This window comes from Mus musculus, chromosome 5, assembly GCF_000001635.26.
Source record: "Mus musculus strain C57BL/6J chromosome 5, GRCm38.p6 C57BL/6J".
Taxonomy (NCBI): Eukaryota; Metazoa; Chordata; class Mammalia; order Rodentia; family Muridae; genus Mus; species Mus musculus.
This window is the reverse complement of record NC_000071.6, coordinates 149,349,805-149,371,501: the sequence shown is the minus strand read 5'-3', so window position 1 is coordinate 149,371,501 and position 21,697 is coordinate 149,349,805. Positions and strand designations below refer to the sequence as shown.

Below are 21,697 nucleotides of genomic sequence, written 5' to 3'. Positions count from 1 at the left end.
TAGTTTGTAGTTTAGCAATATTCTACATGTTAACAGCTAATGCCACACAGTTGTAGACCTAATTGATAGTTAATAGGAGACCAAACTCAATAGAAAATTGGGTGGTCTCTGCATGGACTTCTTAGATAAGGCCCTACCATGTGGCCCTGAAAGCCAGCCATTATCCTTTACAACTAAGCTTTGGGTCACTTCTAACTTCTATCTTGCTTTAAAAAGTTAAAGCTCAACTCAAGCACCATTTTCTCAAGAAACTGCCCTAGTTACTTTCTGTTGATGTGACAAAACACGTGAGACAGGATTGTTTATAAAGAAAAGGAGGTTATTTGGCGTACAGTTCTGAAGGTAGAAGGATCAAAATGGCATAGCCTCATCTGAAGAGGGACTTCTGTCCCATCACAACAAAAAGATGTGAGTATCTCTGGGAGAGATGAAACCACACAGGAAGCTGCTCCACAAAGGTCCCTTTCACAGGTGTGAATCCGGTCAAGACCAGCCCCACCTCTTAATGTTGTACATCAACTGAATTACATGACTTAAAAAAAAAAGATTTGTTTGTTTGTTTATATTTGTGAGTACCCTCTAGCTGTCTTCAGACACACCAGAAGAGTACATAGGATTCCATTACAGATGGTTGTGAGCCACCATATAGTGGCTGGGAATTGAACTCAGGACCTCTGGAAGAGCAGTCAGTGCTCTTAACCACTGAGCCAGCTCTCCAGACCAAATTACATGACTTTTAACATGGACAAAACACACCAAACTCTCATACCAGTCTTTCTTGGTCTCCCAGATAATGTCAGATTGCCTGTTCGTTTGCTTCCATGAAGTTGTTCTTTCCTTTCAAAGCGGTTACAGTAAAAATCACCCGGACACCCATTAAAGTGTCAAGAAAGACTTTGTTCAAGACTAGTGCTGTAGATGCTATGATGCAACCCAGGCCCATCTGTCTTGGGATGGCACCACCCACAGTTGGCTAGGCCTTTCCTCCTGATGGAGGCAATTCTTCAGTTGAGGTTCCCACTTCTCAAGTGTGTCAGGTTGACATCCAAGATTATCCATCTCAAGTGGGGAGTTCTGATCAATAATCATGGTAAATGAATCTAAGGATTGAAATTACTAAGAGATAGGAAGCATCTTGCTAACCAATTGTATTGCTGACTTTCCATCACTATGATAAACTACCCCATCGTCATAAAGGTTCCAATGCCTCTCGGGAGTGCCAGCCTAGAGCCCAAGGCTTTAACACATGAGCTCTGGGGAGGGCTCAGAATCTAAACATCAGCACCACTGAACAAGAACATTGCTGAAGACAGGCCTGGTATAATCAGAGATTGGGGACAGGGAATAAAGAGTTTGATCAATTGACCTATGGAGCGTGGGAGTTTCTTCTTAAGCTGACTTAATGCTTAAGAATGCAGACCCTGCAAGGACAGAACGAAGGTCAAGGTTGCGACGTAAGTCCAAAGCCTGCCGGAGAAAAGGACTCAGCTGAGCCAGACCAAAGCTTGTCTATGGAGAGATGGTCTGTGTCCCCTGCTCCAGATGTCCGTGTGGCCCAGCCACGTGGTGATGCCCGTCTGCTCTCCTAAACTGACAGCCCTTAGAAGACAGGGCCCTATGACTTCTGTTTGCTGTCTCACCGGTGTCTGCTCCTCGGCTTGAGGCACTGACAGGCGCTCAGGAAATGTCTCCTGCCCAGGTCTAGGAGCACACGCCCAATATACATGAAACCCTGGGCTCCCGCACTGGAAATAAAAGCATACGTTTTTATGATTCGATTTTATGTAATAATATGTCTCATGCACATGTATTTAGTGAATGGAAGAAAGAACAACCAGTGTTCTGAGCCAGGGGGAAGCCCCAGAGATGGGAGGCAGACCACACATAGTATGCGTTCTCTTTGGCTGCCGTTACGGTTACTCTTTGTCTCGGTTTGCTCCATCGCGCTTTTTCTCAGCTGGCTGCCTGGCTGGGAATTTATCTCCAGAGCATGGGAAAGTAACGTTGGATGTGAGCTTCCAGCAGGAGAGCCGGCTGCTGGCTCAGCACTCTGCCTTCAGAGACCCAGAAAGGGATGCGTGAGACGCCCTCTCTCCCCTCCAGGAGACTGCTTTTGGATATGTGTTGCCCACCCTCTGGACACAATGGCTACCTAAGGGGAAGGGTTGGTTGCAGGGTGCGGTGGGAAGACTCTTACCATGCTCTGACAACTGATAGGCTTACCTTAGGGAACATCCCAGAGAACAGTCTTTCTGAGAATGGACACGGGGTGTTATCCTGCGTTTCCATGTCTCAATTTCTTCACTTCTGTTTCCACGACCCCAGCTCCTGTGGGGCGAGTCTTACTTGCACCAGACACCAGATCTTGATGACTTCATTGTGTACTGTCTGTTTCTTATTAGATTCTGCTGCCTAACGGGAGGAGAGTCTGAGCAAGTCCCATAGCTCAGTGTATCTCTCTGTATACTCGCTTTCCCAGGGTCTTCTTTACAGAGATCCGGACTTAGATAAACCCGTGGCTGTCTGCTCAGTCCCTCCCCAGGACACTAGGCTTACAGACTGTGTTAGGTGGCTCTTGCAGTGACCCCTGAGATCCCCGTGTTCCGGTGTCACCCAGCTTCTCTTCCCAGCTAAGTTGAGCAAGAGATCCATCTGGCCAGCTCTCTCTCTCTCTCTCTCTCTCTCTCTCTCTCTCTCTCACTCTATCCCTGTGCTTTGATGAAAGCCAGAAATGGTGCTGTCATGCCCTGTGGCTCTGCATGGAGGACAGTCTTCAGACATGAGTATCTGAGGCCCCTAAGCCACCAGCTTCTGATGACACTTATTCTGTCAACAGCCCATGCCAGAGCTCAGAAACAGATCCCCTCTGGTGAACCCCCAGACCTCAGTGGGACACGGAGTCAGGCAGGTCCGGCCTTGCCCTAAGTAAACAAGCTTGTAAACATTTGGGTCAGGCTTGGACCCAGGGAAAGGCTTTCGGCAGCCACCTTGGATTCCTGCGGGAGATACAAAAAGCTTGTTGTCTTAAGCCACTGCCTTTAGGGACAATTCGTGACATCACAAAAGGCAGCCAACACTCACTACACCTGCTCTGCCCAGAAGCCGAAAGGATGTTTCATCTTTCATCCTGCTAACCTAATTCCTGATTTCCTGTCCTAAAACCACAGGAAGCAGATCAGAAACACAGGCACATGCAGAACTACTGTGTCACAGCTGACACCAAAGCTCAGAACACCCACCTGGCTGAGAAGCCACAGAGGGGGAAGCCCCGCCTCCAACTTTCAGAGAAAATTTAGCCCATAGATGCCTTTTGCTGGTTGGAGCTTGTGGGCAATTAGGTCAGACTCTGGCTGGTTATGCTTATCCTGTGTGGACTCCATGCAAGAACTAACCGTGCCTCCCTTCAGGGACACTGTCCACGGGACACAGACATTCCAGGCAGAGGAGGGCAGGACGTCACTTCTGGGACAAAAGCCACAGAAACAGCAGCAACTTCACCTCATCTCAATGTTTTAAGGAGTCACTAGGCCTGGGGATTGTCCAGAAGTGTGTCTCCTATGGGGGTCCAAACCCAAGGATGAGGACAGTGAAGATTATCCCTCATGGGTGCCCAAAGAAAGGGAGGTGGCAGCCATAGGAAAAGAGAGGGAAATAGAAGAGAAGTTTCCAGAGCTATGCACAAACACAGCAAGGGCTTTGCCAAGCTGCAGACATAGTTTTGAGGCAACCTTGACTTGTGACTAAGGGAGGTCCCTGGTGAGCAGTTACCTTTATTAAAAAAAGGATTATCAAGAGGGCCCAGAACTTACCTGGATCATCAGACGCCCCCAAGCCAAGGCTCTTTTTAATCCTTTAGGATCCTAAGTGTTAGACCAGATCACTAAGCTCTGAGAGCTCCCTAACTGTCTCCAGGTGACAGCCTGTAATATTCATGTGTTCTGTACCCATCTCTTCCTTGTGACCCAGATGGCTTTATCTACATGCCAGTTTCTGCATATCCTGTGGATGTTTACTGAGTCTAAAAGAATGTTCCTTTTCTACAAGTTTGCTCTTCCAATTCATGAAATGACAAGCCCTTGAAATCCATCTTCAGCTGTCTGATTTTGACTGTGTGCTTGAGGGGCATAGAGTGAGTGAGTTTTCTGCATAGAGACCACCCAGGGGTATCGTGATCCTCTCTGTCTATGCCCTGTGGGAAGGGACCAGCTCTTCCCTGCTCTGCAGACCCTCAGCCATTAGATCTGGTAGCTCCTTGTCTGCAGAGCTAGAAAAAAACATCAGGATAGAGACAAGCTCAAATCATGTAATGTAGGGGAGGCATCTCTGTGCCAGGTGTGACTGCCTTCCACACAGGCACATGTGACAGACTGCATGGCAGGCACCAAGTGTTCTGCTTACAACAGTGAGTGACATAAACTTGTGGCCTGTCCATCAACCAGAAATGCAGTGAACTGGCAAGAAGCTGGAACGAAGTGTCTAGTGGCAGCTGGTCATAATCCTGAAAGAAAATGTCAGATGAAAATAATCCCAAATATTGTAATCCTGACAGAGTGAAGTCCTCAAAGTATCTCTAAACGTGTAAGACCATAACTATGGAAATCCTGGAAATTGCAATTCGAATTTTAAAAGAAGACTCGTCAAGGAGGAGGAGCCATGCATGAAGAGATGGGCACATGCTCAGTTGCACTCTGGACAGCTACTCACTGTTAGAAATGAATACTAGAAATATGGTAAGTATTATGGGGTGTTCGCTTCCGTAACCCAGGTCCTCCTGAGATACATCTCCTTACAGCCTGCTCCTGAGGTACATATACCTAGTCAGGCCTGTGTCTGAGGTACACCTCCTCAGGTCTGCCCCTGAGGTACACTTCCTCAGGCCTGTGAATGAGGTACACCTCCTTAGGCCTGTGAATGAGGTACACCTCCTCAGGACTGTGTCTGAGGTACACCTCCTCAGGCCTGTGTCTGAGGTACACCTCCTCAGGCCTGTGTCTGAGGTAAAGCTCCTCAGGCCTGTGTCTGAGGTACACCTCCTCAGGCCTATGAATGAGGTACACCTCCTCACAGCCAGTGTCTGAGGTACACCTCCTCAGGCCTGTGTCTGAGGTACACCTCCTCAGGCCTGTGTCTGAGGTACACCTCCTCACAGCCTGTGTCTGAGGTACATCTTCTCAGGTCTGCCTCTGAGGTACACCTCCTCACAGCCTGTGTCTGAGGTTCACGTCCTCACGCTCCGCTTCTGTGATGTAGCTTCTCACATGCCAAATTTTCATCTTAAAGTTTTTGTTTTTCTTTTCATGGCTGTTTTATTTTTTTTTTTTTTGATAGATTTATGTAGGCAGCCTAGTTTCTTCGAAATCACTGTGCTGCTCTCTCCATCTTGATGTCCCTTTTAGTACTGGAAGGATACATCGTGTGACAACTTTTTTTTAAGATTTATTTATTATATGTAAATACACTGTAGCTGTCTTCAGACACCCCAGAAGAGGGCACCAGATCTCATTATGGATGGCTGTGAGCCACCATGTGGTTGCTGAGATTTGAACTCAGGACCTTTGGAAGAGCAGTCAGTGCTCTTAACCACTGAGCCATCTCTCCAGCCCTGTGTGACAACTTTTAAAGAGTTCTTATTTCATGCATTTTTGTAAAATTGACTCATTACCATAATACTGGCTTTGTTTTGTACTTGTGCTTGTGGAAAGGTTAAGACTTTCTCAATAAATGAGGACGCATTCTTCTTGTGCATCCATACTTGTGAAAGACAGAATATTCAGAGCTATTGGCACCCTAGTTGGCAGCATATACAATGGTTGACCTTCACAGTTTTTGATCCATTACATCAAAAGACGTGGGTGTCTTTTGCAGTATTGCTGATGACCATTTGCAATGTTGGGTACACAGAATTGTCAGCTCCAGAAATATGTATTTAAGCTTTTCATATGTTTTGACAGATCTCTTTATGAACACGATTTATCTATTCACAACTGTGTATGTATCGTGTAACTGTCATTGTAGACCTGAGTGCTTGAGCTTGTGAACACGTTATGATTGCCTGTTTGATTGTGGGAAGATGCCAATAACTGTTCTACCACTTTTCCGTGTGTCCTCGAATGGATTTCCTTTTAAAAGATAAATAAATGTCTCTTAACTATGCTTGACTTTTTTCCAGATATTGTATTTTTGGAATCCTGTGGCGCACACATGCGTGTGTGTGTGTGTGTGTGTGTGTGTGTGTGTTTGTGTGTGTGTGTACAAGTACGTGAGCAGAGATCAGGGGACATCCTCCATCTTGCCTGAGAGGGGATTTCTTACTCTTCCAGCACAGTCTATGCAAGCTATGTAAGCCGCAGATCCGTATTGTTTCTGTGGCCTCTGTTTCTCTTACCCAGGAGCACAGGAATCACTGATGTGCAGCCTTGCACGTGTGCTGAGGATCCAGTCAGATCCTCATGACTGCACGAAAATGCTTTCCTCCTGAGCCAGCTTCCCCAGTCCTGTCTACTTGTTCATCTGCCTGTCTGTTCGTCTGTCTGTTTGCTTTTGAGAGGCCTTGTCCTAACACTATTCAAGAACGAAATTAACACTAATGTTTTGATGAGTGCTATTAATCAGAAATCCTTACCATTGTGTCTTTTTTTCTTTTAAAATTTATTTAGATTTATTTATTTTATCTGCTGTATGAGTGTTGTCTGTGTACTTCAGTGCCATAAAGCGTAGTGGGGATTGAAGCCGGGTCCTCCACAAGAACAAGTGCTTCTAACCACTGAGCCATCTCTTCAGTCCCTTGATGACTACTTCTTGGGCGTGTGTACTGTCAACCACTCTTCTAGAAGCAGAAGACAGACCAGTGAGCAAAACGGTGAGATTATGTGATCTTTGAAGGTTTCCTTCCTAGCTACAAAAGGCAAAGGCAGAGGGGGGGGAGGGGCAGGGGGAGAGGGAGAGACTCTGCATGATGCTGTAGCAACATGTGTCCTGTGGCTAAGACAAAAAAGGAGACCCGAATGTTGCTGGGGTCAAAGGTACAATTTTAAAAAGAAGTCTGGTGACCTTTTGCTAAAAGGGTGGCAGGCACTGGCGTCCATACCTTGAAGGAATGAGCTGAATCTATAGAAGAAGAATGTTTGAGACACAGTGAGACGCAGGACACAAAAGACTGGTACGGTAGAGCTTACCTAATGTGTGGAAGCACGGAGAGACCACAGTAGGTGAGCTCAGCAAGGAGGAAGGGGAGGGCCCAGGCAGAGGGGAGGGACCAGGCAGGGGGAGGGGCCAGGCAGAGGGGAGGGGCCAGGCAGAGGGGCGGGGCCAGGCAGAGGCGAGCTAAAGATTTGGAGAGGGCTAGGATACTAGACCATCAGCATCAATATCATCTGAGAGCTTGAGAAAACCGCAAAACTCAGGCCTCCCTCGGAGCCGAGTCAGATGATCTCAAAGCCTGTGCAGCGCTGATGAGCCTGAGCGACCCACAGTTATGTCTTCTCTATTTACCCGAGCAATGGTGTCGGATGCCAGTGGAGGAGAGGAGCAGGATCTGAGACCCTGGCTGCTGTGAGAAGTGAAGAACAGCAAGTCCCCTTTCCTTTTCCAGATCTGCCTGTGTCCCCCCAGCAGGCACCAACCAGTGCAGCATCAGGACTGTAGAGCTGGGGAGGTTCCCACTACCAGTAAAATCGCGTTCTCCCCAGCATCCTCCCCACCATCCTCCTCAGCATCCTCCCCACCATCCTCCCCACCATCCTCCCCAGCGTCCTCCTCATCTTCCTCCTCAGCATCCTCCCCACAGTCTTCCCCACCATCCTCCTCAGTTTCCTCCCCAGGGTCCTCCTCAGCTTCCTCTCCAGAGTCCTCCTCAACATCCCCCTCAGCGTCCTTCTCAGCGTCCTCCCCACCGTCCTCGCTACTCACTGGCAGCTCTGAGGCTGAGCATCAGCCCTCACGGGGCTTGCCTTCTTAAAATCATGTGGCTCTCAGAAATGTGAGCAAGGCTTGACCAAGCACAGGTAAAGTTAACACGGGTTTGACAGCGCCATGCCAGGAAGGCAGGAGCTGAGCCTGGCTGTTCTGCCGCTACAGTGAAGAGCGACTGACCGCAATCCCTGCTGACCAAGGTTGGTTACACTGTTCAGCAAGGGAGATCCCAGGCAAGAAGCCTGCAGGGCAGAACTCTCTGCTGCGGCTTTGTACTCACCATGCTTTGCTGTCGCTCCCTCCAACACATGCCCACAGGAATGGCGGCGGGGAAGCTCCAGATACAAGGCTAGACACCGACTGTCCCTCCTGCTTCAAAATGAAATCCTGGGGAAGACAGCCACCAATGCAAATGCCAGTCCCCACCCAGGAAAATCACCCATGCATTGTCAAGCAACATAGAATTCTGGTCACTGGGTCTTGGCATAGGAGTATTCTTTTTGTTTTTCCTTTTTCTTTTCTTTTGTTTTTTTAACAAATCATCATTAATTTGATGGAAACATAAGAAATGCTAAGAGGTTCTGAGACATCTTGTCTTCTGAGACGTCTGTGACCAGCTCAGATACTGCCAGGCATCAGGAGAAGGCTGAGTTGTTGCTTGACCTGAGTCAGCACACTGAGTTGTTGAGGTTTTGTAATGGCCTCCAAGATCTGGAGTCTGTGTATAGCCTCTGGACCCTGCCCCCAAGTCCATTCTGATTGGCGAATAAAGATGCTGATAGCCAATAGCTGGAAAGAAGGGAGATAGGTGGGGTTGAGGGTTCCTGGGTTTGGGACCATGAGGAAACAGGAGAAAGAAAGCCATGATGGAAGAGGAGCATGCAGGAAGGAGAGAGCGAGCCACCATGGGGTAGGAGTAAAGGAAGTGTGGCCATGTGGGCTGGCCAATTGGAGCTAAGGCCAAGTCAGATGAAACATAGTAACTAGGAAATAATAGCTCAGGGTTATCCATAGGGAAATGGGTTCTAACAGCATGGAAGGTGGACAGTTACCTAGCTATTGTGCCTTATTTAAAATATAAAGACTGTGCGTGTGTTTTATTGCGGAACGTAAACGGTTTAAGGTGGGGAGAAATCCCATGCCATGATTATTTTTTTTTAAATATGTTTTGCTACACACCGTAAGCATGGGTAGGGCTGCTCGTGTGTATCTCGCGGCGCCTCCATCTTCCAGGTAATCGCCTCTGCAGCGCTTTCATGGCATGAGAACACTGCTTTATACCGTCCATGTTACTTTAAAGACAACTAGAAATCTGACCTGGTAGCTCTATCTCCCAGGCAACCCACCCTGCAGGGAAAAAAATCACATCTCAGAAGAGCAGATTCAGGCCAATTACAAAACCAAGGCTTCTTTTGTTGTTCGTGTGTGTTCTACTTATAACCAGTGAAGCCGACATAGGTGTGTGCTCTGTGATACTTTATACACCCTTGACATTTTGGTAACCATGCAGGGACAGACCCTTCAGGTATAACCCGGGGGGGGGGGGGGCGGGGAGGGAAGAGGGAGGAAGGGAGACAGAGATCACTCCACTATTTTGAAAACAATCAAACCAGCTGTTTGCCTGTAGCTTCAGAGGCTTAGTCCGTTGTCGTTACAGCAGGAAATGTGGTGGTAAGCATGGCAGGCAGGCATGGTGCTGGAGAAGGAGCTGAGAGCTATATCCTGACCCGAACACACACACACACACACACACACACACAGATGGGGGTGGTGGTCAGTCTGCCATGAGCTTTTGAAACTTCAAAGCTCATCCCCAGCGTCACACTTCTTCTAAAACGGCCATGCCTTTGGTCTTAGTTAGGGTTTTACTGCAATGAACAGACACCATGACCCAAACAACTCTTATAAGGACAACATTTAATTGGGGCTGGCTTACAGGTTCAGAGGTTCGGTCCATTATTATCAAGGCGTTGTTCTGAGTCTCATTTGCTCTTGATGCCTGTGTGTCAATCTCTACAGAGGACCAATGAGAGCACATGGAAGATGCGGTGCTTCGAAGTTCTCACCACACACCCTGCTCCCAGGTCCATCACCAGATGTATGAAGAATTTTTACAGGAAACTGAGAGGAAAGGGGTCTGCCCACCTTAGAGGGCAGAGTAAGAACAGCACACAGGTAGCTGAATAGCTGCCTTACTTTGCTAAGATTGTGGTCTATGATGTCCGGACAGCTTTCCTGAGCTTGGCACAAAATGGAGGGCTCCCTCTTCATAGTGGGGCTTTCCTCTTCTCTGTCTGATCTGGGGAACCCAACCCATGGTCTCCCTGGGGAATGTCACATAATCCCTGGTGGAATCACAGATTCAACTTCCTGGAATTCCTCTCCATGCAAATGAGGTATTCCCCAGCACCTTAAGCCTCAGTCAATGAAACTTCACCCTAAGAAGAACCCCTTCCCACTCCCCAAGGTTCATATATATAGCTTTTGGTTCACCCCAAATAAAGTGTATGTGTACAAGTTCATCCTCAATAAAGGTATGTGCACAAGCTAAGATCGGCTCAGAGAGCTGTTTCAGTGAAGATTATCGAAGAAGGCCTTCGTCTAAAAGAGCTGTAACACTAAAGTCATCAGAGAAAGCCTCCCTGGGCCCCACACCCCCGTGCCCCCGCGCCCCCATGCCCCCGAATCCCATGCTCCCATGCCCCCTCCGGCACTCACTCCCAGCTGCTTCAGGATCCTGTAGACCTCACCCATTACAGACTCCACTTCATCCCTCCAGCCCAGTGTGCAGTGGCATCAGGACACTCCAAAAGGAGTCACAGTGAACCCTATTGGAAGTGTCCAATGAGGGCAACAACCTTGATTCCTTCCTGAGATGCATACCTTATCTCAGCTGCCAGAATCATCCCTTGTCCCTATGGAGGGAAGAGAAGCCACAGGAGGGATAGAGATCCGAGGGAAAATGCATGGTGTCCCTGTCACAATCATTTCTCCTTCAACAGGTGTGCACTGCCCAATGGGCTTGATGCAGAGGCCAAGGAGGCAGAGGGTACCTAACACAGAGCCTGTCTTGGCCCAGAGGACTTATGCCTCACTCTTTCTCCATGTATGTGCTGAAAAGCTCCCCAAAGCCCCTTTCCCTGGGCATGTTAGCTCCATGGCTGGAAGAAGCCACCCTAGGTCCAATTTGGGACCTTGGAATAGTGTTTTGTGAGGTGGATTTACAATAACTCTACTGCCTATTAATGCTTGTGGTCACTTACAGTTCAGGACTATCCTTCAAGCTGGACTGCTACCAGCTTCATCAGATCAGCCGTGCTTTCTTGCCAAAGAGCATCACAACTGAGCTTGTTGGCTGTTGCTATTCCTTTGTAGAAGGAGGGTGTGAAGGGTGTGATGGTTTGAATAAGATGGCTCTCATAGGATCATATATTTGAATGCTTTAGTCAGCAGAGAGTGGCGCTATTTGAAAGGATTAGAAGGATTAGGAGGTGGGATGGTTTATATCTGCTTGGGCCAGGGAGTGGCACTGTTATGAGGTGTGGCCTTGTTGGAGTAGGTGTGGCTTTGTTGGAGTGGGTGTGGTCTTGTTGGAGTGGGTGTGCCACTATGGGCGTGGGCTTATGACCCTCATCTTAGCCACCTGGAAGCCAGTCTTCTACTAGTTGTCTTCAGATGAAGATGCAGAACTCTCAACTCCTTCTGTGCCATGCCTGCCTGGATACTGCCATGTTCCCGCCTTGATAATAATGGACTGAACCTCTGAACCTGTAAGCCAGCCCCAATTAAATGTTGTCCTTATAAGAGTTGCTTGGGTCATGGTGTCTGTTCATTGCAGTAAAACCCTAACTAAGACCATAGGCATGGCCGTTTTAGAAGTGTGACACTGGGGATGAGCTTTGAAGTTTCAAAAGCTCATGGCAGACTGACCACCACCCCCATCTGTGTGTGTGTGTGTGTGTGTGTGTGTGTGTGTGTGGTGTGTGTTTGTGTGTGTGTGTGTGTGTGTGTGTGTGTGTGTGGTGTGTGTATATGTGTGTGTGTGTGTGTGTGGTGTGTGTGTGTGTGTGTGTGGTGTGTGTGTGTGTGTGTGTGTGGTGTGTGTGTGTGTGTGTGTGTGTGTGGTGTGTGTGTGTGTGTGTGTGGTGTGTGTGTGTGTGTGTGTGTGGTGTGTGTGTGTGTGTGTGTGTGGTGTGTGTGTGTGTGTGTGTGTGTGGTGTGTGTGTGTATGTGTGTGTGTGTGGTGTGTGTGTGTGTGTGTGTGGTGTGTGTGTGTGTGTGTGTGTGTGTGGTGTGTGTGTGTGTGTGGTGTGTGTGTGTGTGTGTGGTGTGTGTGTGTGTGTGTGTGGTGTGTGTGTGTGTGTGTGTGTGTGGTGTGTGTGTGTGTGTGTGTGTGTGTTTGGTGTGTGTGTGTGTGTGTTTGGTGTGTGTGTGTGTGTGTGTGTGTGTGTGTGTGTGTGGTGTGTGTGTGTGTGTGTGTGTGTGTGTGTGTGTGTGTGTGTGTGTTCGGGTCAGGATATAGCTCTCAGCTCCTTCTCCAGCACCATGCCTGCCTGCCATGCTTACCACCACATTTCCTGCTGTAACGACAACGGACTAAGCCTCTGAAGCTACAGGCAAGACCCCAATTAAATTATTGCATTTCTAAGAGTTGCCCTGGATGTGGTGTGTCCTCACAGCGATAGAACAGTGACTAGGATGGAGGGGAAGGGAAGGTCACGTATCCAGTCACCTCCTCTCCTCCCACCAGCTGTATGCAATTCTGCTCTTATTGAAAGCGGGTTCTTGAGGAGGAGGAGCTAGAGTATAATGTGGGGAGAGGCTCGAGGAGCCGGGCTCTGCCTTTGTGGCCATGGGAGACCTTCCAGTGCGGCTGCCTTAAGACCACCAGTGTTCTTGCTCATAACCCCTCTCTCAGTGCACTCCAACCAAGCCTGATGAACTCCCTGGCTCCCCAGAGGGAACTCTAGAATAATCACACCTCCACTTGTCATACGGACCTTAGAAGGTGTGCACATGTTGCTTCTGTCTCCATCAAGGAAGGGATTATAGCGATGAAGATTGTACAGCCATGTAAAAGATGGGGCACATAGGTTGAAACTCAGAGCTCAGGCCCCCTTCCCTGGATCCTCTCAGCAGGCCTGTGGTTCTCGTGGCCACCTTGTGCAAACACTGGCAGCTGGGGAACACACACAGGAATGTAAGTACCAAGAATGGTGGGAGCTGTCAGATCCACTAGGGCCCATTCTAAGGGGTCTAAATGCACAGGGCACATTCAAAGGCCTCTAGAAGAAGATCTGAGACCCCATAAAACACCAAGAGACTCTCATTACTCATCCCCTCCCCCCTTTTCCCTACTCCCTCTTGCTCTGGCTCCACATGCTCTGGGCCACTGCTCGCTCTGGTTCATAGGTTATCATCATCATCATCATTATTATTATTATTATTACTATTATTATTAGACACCATGTGGTTGCTTGGATTTGAACTCATGACCTTCAGAAGAGCAGTCAGTGCTCTTAACCACTGAGCCATCTCACCAGCCCTCATTACTCATTATTACTTAACTCCAGTAATAATAATAGCTTATGCTGGAATAGAGCTTGTTGAAAGAAAGGAGAAAACTGAACTGAAGATTTTTGGGCCTATTTCAGAATAAAGGAACTCACCCTTGTAATCTGAGCAGGGGACCTATCATCTACTCCTGGCAGGTGCATCACTCTATAAAACCGGGTCTGTTTCTGCCTTCCTCACAATAACCCAGGACCAGTGTGGCTGCAGAGAAATGGGTGGAAAGTGAAGCCAGCGCCCACCATGGAAGAAGAGTGGAGACAACATGGCAGTAGAATGCACATCCCTGCCTGAGAGTGTGAGCTAAACACCTCGCAGAGCCACCAGCCCAGATCTACCATCAGAATCACTGAGGGCTTTGTTTGGGAGCGGGAGGGGTCCTCCAAATAGATGGGGTCAGCAGCAGGTTCTGCATCCAGGTGTTGGGTCAAGAGGGTTCTGTGTGTGTGCATGTGCGTGTGCGTGTGTGTGTTGAGGCTAGAGAACAACCCTAGGTGTCATCTTCAGAAATGCTGTCCACCTCTTTTTGGGTGTGGTTTCTTTCTGGCCTGGAGCCTATCAATTAGGCTAACCCATCTGGCTAACAAGTCCCATGATTCTCCTCCTCTCCCTCCCCAGCTCTGGGATTACAAGCATGCACCACCACAGCCGATCTTCTAACACTGTTTCTGGACATCTCAAGTCCTCCTGATTACAAGCAAAGCATTTCACTAATTAAGCAATCTTCCCAGCCCAGAAAACGGAGGATGGAGAGATAACTTATTGATTTAAAGCACTTGCTACTCTGGAAGAGGATCCATCCCAGCACCCACCCCAAGTGGAGGCTCACAACCATCCTGTAACTTCAGTTCCAGGGGACCTAGTGCCCTCTTCTGTTCTTCCAAAGTACTGCATGCATATAATACATATAAATACATGTAGGTAAAACATCCACACACAGATTGATAGATAGATAGATAGATAGATAGATAGATAGATAGATGGATGGATGGATGGATGGATGGATGGATGGATGGATGGATGGTTAGGCAGGCAGGCAGACAGACAGACAGACAGACAGACAGCACTGGGCCTCCCACAGCCTGCAATACAAAAGCTTGCAGCACACCCTCCCAAAGAGGTACCAGCTGAATCTCTCACAGTCTTCTGAGAAGTGACAGGTTGCAACCTCTCTTCCCCCAACAGAAAGTGACCTTTTCACTTGAGCTATTGGACATGATAGAGCAAAATGGAAGACACAAGACTGATAGCATTTACAGAAAGCAGGAAAGGGGGACAGAGAGAATATTCCATACTTCCTTTTCTCTGAGTACCTTCAAAACCTTCAGCCACATCAAAAGCAATGTTCTCATTGAGCTAATACCAGTGTTATCAGAGGGACCTGTGGGTTGGGTGGAACATCCCACTAGACAGAAGACCTGGTAAGGTTAAAGCAGGCTCAAAACCCCCAGAAATTGTCACAATTGAGAACTGTAGGTGTTAGAACCAGCTTGAGGCCAGGGTCTACCTGTTCTGGAATACATAACCATGAGACCTCATTGAGAGAGTCGTAAAAACTGGTCATATAGAATAAAAACCCAGAGTTCTCCATGCTAATGAGGCATCTAGATAGGCCCGCAGTGTTTAGCCAATGAGCTTCCCTCCCTGGACATCCCTTCCTGCAAGAGGTATTTAATCCCTGAGTCACCCTGAGTAAGACCTGTGCGTTCACATCTGCCATGACAATAAAGCAGTTTGGACAAGCAAGGACTGTCTCCTTCATCATCGAGGATTGTGGGAGCAGGGGAGGAGGAGCCTTTGTTGTAAAGGTCCATGCCTAAATCTAGAGAAGGCCTCTCGCCCAGCCCCTCCATACTTTCAGCACTCACTCAGAGTTAGGCTGGATACCGCTATTCCCTCCCTGCCTGGCCTGTAGGGGGAAGCACAGACCTGAGGACCCCAGTTACCAACTCCTGGCAGTCCCCAGTGGTGGGAGGTTGAGAACCACAGCATCAGACCCAGCCCCTACTCTTTCTCAGCCAGGGAAACATGGCCTGAGACCCCCTATCTCAGACTGCATTCTGCCTTCCCTGGGCGACATGTTGGAGGTGCTCCGGCATCCCAATGGCAAGGCAGACAGGGGACCTGGTGACAAAGGCTACACAGGATACAGGTATGACCTCAAGAAGCCCAGAATCTAATAGGACAGATATAATAAGACATAATCAGGCAATAGCGGCCAGGATGTGATAGTCAAATGGCTAAAATAGTTCATAGGAAAGAGGCTTGTAGAGAAACAGAACACCCGTGGTATTTGAACTTCAGATGATTGTGGCATAATGGTCTAGTGTATAGATGTCACACATATTTCTTGGAATTTAGTGCCACAACAACTGGCTCCAGGACCCCTGTCCCTACCCCCCAAAGGTTCCAGCCCCCTCCACCGGGGTTCCTAATTCATGAACACTTGAGCCAGGCTACACAAGGCATGTGACCTACATACACCTCCCGGGAGACTTGGAGGTCTCTGTAACAAACTGTGAGGCCTCGTGCTATGTAAAGTATGTAAACAGTTGTGCTCTTTGTGAAATGATGATAGGGAATTTTTAAAAAAAAGTAATCTGTGTTCCATGAAGACACAACTGGAGGACATTTTCTATCTTGTAGTCTACTGGCTCCTAGCACGCTGAACCCACGGATATCGTGGGCAATTATATTTATACCCAAAAAATTATAGATTGTTCATACTCTGTTTATATGAGACTCAAATTAAACCAGATGTCCCGGGGTTTCACAGGCTAAGCCTGTTTACGTTATTTATGGAGGATTCGTGGTACAAATAATATTTCATCTAGAAATAGCTAAATAAGGCACAGGCAGGGGAGCTATGCTTCCAAGAATCCAGGATACTCCCTTGACCGGCCTCAGACACCTCTCTCTCTCCAGTATAAGGAAAACCTTCTGCAGATCCACAGTGGCACAAGAAAATGTCTTCCTCCCCCTTAGTCCCACAACCTACAGGAGGGGTGAGGCCCTGCAGTGCAGCTCTGTGAATGATTAGCTAACACCCACCTAAACAGTGCCCGGCCAGCAGGTCTTTATCTTAACTCTAAGATTCAGGCTGACTGGGCACAAGGAACAGGAAGAGGCAGGTGTTATCTAGAGCAGTGTTTCTCAACCTGTGGTCTCAACCCCTTGGGGTCCCATATCAGATATCCTGCATATAAGATAGTGACATTACAATTCATAGCAGCAGCAAGGTTACAGTTACAAAGTAGCAACAAAATAATTTTATGACTGCGGGTCACCCCAACATGATGAACTGTATTAAAGGACTGCAGAGTTGGGAAGACTGAGAACCACTCCTCCAGAGAGTTGCCAGTTACCATGGCAAAGGAAAAGGATATGGATAGGCAAGGCACTGGTGGTTAACGTGCACACACAGAGGGAACAGTCACCTTCCTTCCTCACAGGCCGCCTGGCTATGACCAACTAAACAATAAGATTGTGAACCACTGCAGGCCTGGGATCATGGGAGCACACACTCTAACACATCTCTCATGTTTGGTTGTACCAACAATCCAGCTTTAGACTGTCAGGGATTCCCCAGGGCCAGGGACCTCCCCAATGCTAGGGGCTCCTCAATGCCAGGAAGTTAGGGACCCTCAATGGTAGCCCTCATACCAAAGTGCCACCTTTCTAGGGATTACCTACTGTCTTAGGTGCACAAAACATCAGGACCAAGAAGTAAGTTGGGGAGGAAAGGGTTTATTCAGCTTACACTTCCACACTGCTGTTCATCCCCAAAGGAACTCAAGCAGGTCAGGAAGCAGGAGCTGATGCAGAGGCCATGGAGGGATGGCACTTACTGGCTTACTTCCCCTGGCTTTCTCAGCTTGCTCACTTATAGAACCAAGACTACCAGCCCAGGGATGGCACCACCCACCATGGGTCCTCCCACCTTGATCACTAGTTGAGAAAATGCCTTACAGCTGGATCTCATGGAGGCATTTCCTCACCTGAGGCTCCTTTCTCTGTGGTAACTCCAGCTGTGTCAAGTTGACACACAAAACCAGCCAGTACACCTACCAACAAGGACTACTCGTAAAGATTCCCCTAATATAAAGAGCTCCATGTACCAAGACTCTCTTAACATAAAAGCCCCAGTTGGAGATCCTTCCAGTGCAAAGGCCATTCTCCAAACCCCCTGTTTTTGGGCTTCTGGGGGCTACTGGTGCTGGACACTGAGACAAGCACTCTGGCTGCTTGCATATCTTTTCCATGGGGGTCCCCTCCCTCTACAGAGCTCCCTACATTTCTAAAACCGGTAGCAAAGAATAGCCTGAATCCTAAAGACCTCCCAGAGCCCACGGTTGACACAGGCCTCTAGGACAGAACACAAAAGCTGCCCAGGGACTCCGACTGGTGAGAGCCCTTGGCTTCCTGGGGGGACCCCTCTGACCCACAGCTCCCACCGGTGGAGGCTGGCATTTAGTCCTGTTGGGCTAGTATAGACTACTTGGCCCAGGACTGACCCGGAGGGTCCCTGGAACCAAAAGGCAGCTGTTGTTTAAAAATCAACACGGAGAGGAAATGAAAAACACCCGCCCAGGCCTCCCAGGGCCAAGAGACTGATGGCTGCTGGATGAGGCGGTTTCTGGAAGAGGCATGACTAATGGCCCTACTGAAAGTGCCCTGGCCAAGTGCCAGCAGCTCCCGTCAACGCCTTGTCTCTGCAGCAGTCAGGTGTGGCTGGGAGACAAAGGGGCCGTCTGTGTGCTGGCGGGTCTTGGACCCAGTGGCTTTTTGAGTCAGGCAATGGTGTCACAGGAGCCCCTGGAGGGGCTGGGGGCGGGGTTTGGATAGAAAGAGGGCCTGGAGGGGTACTGCCTGCCAAGGTTCGCTCACACCTCGCCACCAGGAGAGGCAAAGCCATCTGCCATCTAGCCACCCAGTGGAACAAAAGAGCAAGCACCCTGTCCCCTCCCGCCCCACCACACCTTTCAAGTCTCCAGTGCCTGGGACCTTCCCTGAAGCATCCTTTCAGGGAAGTCCTGCTAGCTGGGCCCTGCCACGTCTGGTGCCTGTGTCTTGTTTGGTATACGCCCTCCGACAACTGCTATAACCAACTACGAATTACAATCCACGGATAAAGAAACTGAGGTTCAGCTAAGGCTGTGAATCTGCCCCAAACCATCCCTGCTCCCATCACTAGAACTATTCCCAACAGAACCAAACTAAATACAAAGTCCCTCCACTAATGGGCGTTCCCAGCCGTAGAGGCTCGCACCAGCTGGCCCATGATAGCTGTGAATGCCGCTCAACCTTATTTACAAATGTCAAGGACCATGTTGCAATGTCAAAAGGATGGGTACCCCTGCTAGACTAGTCCAGGATCCCGGTGAGCCAGCTCTCCCCACAAAACTTAAAAGAAAACCCAATAATGAGAAAGAACGTTTTTATGCAAGTCAAAAGTAATGCAAAAAAACCCACAATCAGAGAAGACTAGAAAAAGAAAGGGCCCAGCCTTGTATTTACACAATCGGAGAGTACGCCCTCCCTCACCTCATTTCCAGTGGGGAAGGTACCATAGCTCTAGATTCATCTCCACTGCCATTCACCATCACCAAAACATTGTCACTGCCACGGGGGATGGGGAGAGACAGTCCCTGTGTCCCTCCCCAGACACTTGAGTTATAGCAAGATCTGTCCCCATGTACCTTGTCCACCCCACCAAGGTCCCCTCTGGGTGACACCTCTCTTTCTCTGTGCTACTGTCTGCCGGGACCTCTGTACATGAAGAAACATAGTTGACCTTCAACAGATTCAAGTAACTATTTTTACAGACTCTCGGCCCTGGCGTGCACAAGAACCTGACCAGGTATCAGTCTAGAGTCCCTTTGTTAATTACTTTCCACTACTGTGACAAAATACCCAAGGGAAACAAGTTGAAAAGGAAGAAAGGTTTGTTTGGGCACACACTACTGGATGTCTCAGCCCATAGTTGTGTGAAGAGGGTTGAGCAAGGGTAATTGGGATCACAGGGCTTGGGGGGTCAGGCGGACAAACACTCTTCCGAAGCCCCACCAATGGCTTGCTCTCCCCAGTGTCTCCCTCCTCCTAGCAGCTCATTTAGCCATGAACATGTCCAATGGACACGTTAGCTTCAATTACCTCTTTAAAAAAAAATTTTTTTTTTTTTTGGAGAGCGTCTCTCTAGGTAGCCTCAGCTATTCTAGAACTCATTATGTATACCAGGCTGGCCTTGAACTCATAGAGATTCTCCTACCTCTGTTTCCTGATGGCTGGGCTTAGTGGTGTGTGCCACTGTACTTGGTCCAATCTCTTTTTAATAATGCCACCACCTGGGTTCTAGTAGTTAACATAGAGCCTTTTGGGGTACACTGATACCCACTGGTTAAATAAGCAGAGTCCCTAGTGGACAGGCCCAAGTGCCTATGTTCCTAAAGGCTGTGATCATAAGGTCCACTCAGGAATGCCCTCTATGAAGGACAGTTTTGTGTCAACTGGACACACTAAAGTCATCTGAGAGGAGGAGACTCAACTGAGAAATGCCTCCATAAGATTAGGCTCTGGGCAAGCCTGTGGGGCATTTTCCTGATTGATGGGGGAGGGCCTAGCCCCTGGTAGGTGGTGCCATCCCTGGTGGTCCTGGGTTCTATAAAAAAGCAGGGTGAGCAAGCCAGGGGAGTGAGCCACTAAGCAGCATCCCTCCATGGCTTCTGCATCAGCTCCTGCCTCCAGGGCCCTGCCCTGTTTGGGTTCCTCCTTGACTTCTTCCAATGATGAGCAGCAATGTGGAAGTGTAAGCCAAATAAACCTTTTCCTCCCCAACTTGGCCATGGTGTTTCATCACAGCAATGGTATCCCTGACCTTTCCTCCTTATCCATCTCTCTCTCTCTCTCTCTCTCTCTCTCTCTCTCTCTCTCTCTCTCTCTCTCTCTCTCTCTGACTTCTTAGTCCCATCTCAGTCCACATTGCTTTTTTTTTTTTAATCTACCTGAAAACCCTGTACCTGGTACAGGGTTTCAGATGAGGTGCTGGCCCACGATGTTTGTAAACTCCCACTTCCAAAAGCAACAACACTAATGGTGCAGCCTCTTAAGCCCTGATTGCTTAGCAGTTGAAATCTCTATAGGCTGCTTCTCCCACACCAGTTCAAGGGATAACAACCACAGGAGAGAGTGGCTGGAGCCATGTTCTCACAAAAGAGTGCTGTTGTCTTAGGATGGCATGCCTACTGGTTCTAGAACTCTTCCATGAAGAGAGACCAAGAGCTCACAGACAAGGCATGGCTTTGAGTGGTTCTCACAGAGTTAAGCTTTCCTTGCGACAGGCATTCAAACCTCAGGGCATGGTCATAGCTAACATCTGTAGTACCAATACTCAGCAGAAGTAGAGGCAGAGGCGGGGGATGGGGGCAGGGGCAGGGGCAGGGGCAGAGGCAGAGGCAGGGGCATTACAGGTTTAAGGCCAGCTGGTATGCATAGTAAGACCTCACCTCAAACATGTACATGTGTACTCATGTACGAATCTACACTAATCTACACTAAGAGGAAGACCCTGGGTAGTGCAAGGAAGCGAGAAAAACCACCCTCCTCCTGCCTTGTCTCACAAACAGGGCTACTTGAAACTATGATATTACAAAACCCTATCACAGGTGGGCTGAGGTTTGTTATCCTAAATCTCTCTGGGATGTGGTTGTTACCAGAGTGGTCTGTGTCCTATCTGTCACTGTCTAGGACCTGGAATACCAACTCCACTCTCAAAATTTTTTGATTTTTCCTTCTTTGGAAATTTACATGTATTATGTCAATAATGAACCTTCTTCATTGCTATGCTCCCAATTTCCCAGAATAGGGCCTGCCCAAAGGAGGCGCTCAGGCTCTGACTATTAAGTGTTGGTCATATGGAACAATTGAAGGGAGCTGGTCATTTGTTTCTGGATGTGATTTTCTGATCAAACGCTCCAACGCTTGCTCTGTCAACAAATTCATTAATTCAACTAATATTCGTGGAGAGCCGATTTCATGCCAGGCTGGGCCTCTGGGGCCACAATGGTGAGCCAGGCAGGCAACTAGCCTTATTAAAGACACTGTGAGGAAGCCATGGTCTCCACCCTTGAGCTGTTTATAATAGGGTGAGGGAACAGAACAGATCGGAAGCAATTAGAAAACAATTAAGTGTTAAATTATACGCCTCTGACTAGCCCAG

General features: G+C 48.5%; 1 protein-coding gene and 1 long non-coding RNA gene across 3 annotated transcripts in view, besides 1 other annotated feature; one reads left to right on the top strand and one right to left on the bottom strand.

The window, feature by feature from the left end:
• Positions 1–3,861, bottom strand: part of Medag (mesenteric estrogen dependent adipogenesis) — a 64,083-nt gene extending 60,222 nt beyond the window's left edge. Inside the window, exons 1-2 of the mRNA XM_030254803.1 lie at positions 3,810–3,861; positions 2,224–2,328 (exon numbers count right to left, since the gene is read on the bottom strand). The gene's annotated coding sequence lies outside the window, so the exon portion shown is untranslated. The remainder of the gene's footprint in view (positions 1–2,223; positions 2,329–3,809) is intronic.
• Positions 3,862–3,954: 93 nt separating this feature from the next.
• Positions 3,955–10,485, top strand: Gm38753. 2 transcript variants are annotated; one of them, XR_868733.3, is made up of 3 exons: positions 3,955–4,730; positions 6,657–6,859; positions 9,931–10,485. It is a non-coding gene; the product is annotated as a predicted gene, 38753 (long non-coding RNA). The 2 variants fall into 2 exon arrangements; XR_868732.2 differs by lacking the exon at positions 9,931–10,485 and adding an exon at positions 7,064–7,233.
• Positions 17,135–19,343: an enhancer, noted in NCBI's record as "VISTA enhancer mm1702". NCBI's record gives its function as "enhancer in: forebrain[6/10] | limb[5/10]" and the evidence as "EXISTENCE:transgenic organism evidence [ECO:0001131][PMID:17130149]".